This window comes from Arabidopsis lyrata, assembly GCF_000004255.2.
Source record: "Arabidopsis lyrata subsp. lyrata unplaced genomic scaffold ARALYscaffold_776, whole genome shotgun sequence".
Lineage (NCBI taxonomy): Eukaryota > Viridiplantae > Streptophyta > Magnoliopsida > Brassicales > Brassicaceae > Arabidopsis > Arabidopsis lyrata.
In genome coordinates this window covers 3,817-4,960 of record NW_003302061.1, presented here as the reverse complement: position 1 = coordinate 4,960, position 1,144 = coordinate 3,817, and the positions used below count along the sequence as shown (strand labels likewise).

The 1,144-nt window shown below is 37.3% G+C and overlaps 1 long non-coding RNA gene across 1 annotated transcript; it reads right to left on the bottom strand.

The window, feature by feature from the left end:
- Positions 1–481: 481 nt before the first annotated feature.
- Positions 482–858, bottom strand: LOC110227486. The gene is made up of 3 exons (XR_002331181.1): positions 786–858; positions 624–700; positions 482–533 (listed from the first exon to the last, which is right to left on the bottom strand). It is a non-coding gene; the product is annotated as an uncharacterized LOC110227486 (long non-coding RNA).
- Positions 859–1,144: the final 286 nt, after the last annotated feature.

The following is a 1,144-nucleotide window of genomic DNA, read 5'->3' as shown; positions in this document are numbered from 1 at the left end:
TTCAGATCACTAGGAGAGGCAAAGAATGCATCAAAAGAAGCTAAGGAAAATGTGGAAGATGCACATATCCTGGTGATGAGTCTAGGAAAAGAGAGGGAAGTGCTAGAGAAGAAAGTGAAAAAGCTCGAGGAAGACTTGGGCTCTGCAAAGGGTGAGATACTGCGCATGAGAAGCCAACCAAGTTCTGTAAAAGCTGTGAATAGTACAGACGACAAAGAGAAGAGCGACAACAAAGTTACTGTGAAGAAAGTTGTCAGGAGGAGAAAGAGCAGTACCAGTTCTTGAAGAGACAAGGTTATAGTGACCAACGCTTGCTTCTCTTATCATACAACTCTAATCTCTTATCTGTAGCCAATATTAAACCTTTGTGTAAATTTTGACAAGAGGCAAATGGTTCTAGAGTTTCATCACTGAGATCACTCCAACAGTGATGCTAGAAAATACCTATAGAGAAGATCAAAGCTTTGCATAGGCTTTTGATCTTGGACTTGTGTAGCTTTTCCATCAGTCCCCACAGGATTCACCAGTGCAAGCTATTTGAAAAAGAGAGTGACAAAACTTAAGAGTGTGTTTTTCTTTTTGATAGGTATATATTGATCTTTGTTTTCAGTAAAAATTCTAACCTGAAGTGATTGCTTCTCGAGCCTCCTCCTAAGTGCAAACACCGCTTCAAGCCCGCTTGTGTCTATCGCCGACACAGCTGAAATAATTCCACAGAAAGAAAGCATGAGCAAAGAGACGGGTTAAAACAAACTCTTGAACATAGCTCAAAGAACACAAGTTACCTGTCATGTCAAGAATTATGCATTTTAAGGTAGTACCATTGTTCTCCTTTATCCGAGTTTTCCCCTTCCCTGGTCCATCTCAAGATCCGCCACTGCTTCTGTAAGTATAGAAATTCAGTCATTATGTTATGCTACGTTTAATTCCTTATATTATTATTATTTTTTAAAAAAAAATTAATTCCTTATATTATCCAATATTCGTTCATATATTTGTTTATAGGTAACTAAATTGGATAATTGTGAATGGTTTCGAGCAAGGATTTGAAGTCTGCAATTCTTGGCCGTTATACTTCTTAGCTTTGTTTTACTAATTTAAAGATCATCTGTTCTCTTTAATTAAAAATCTCTCTTAAGGATGC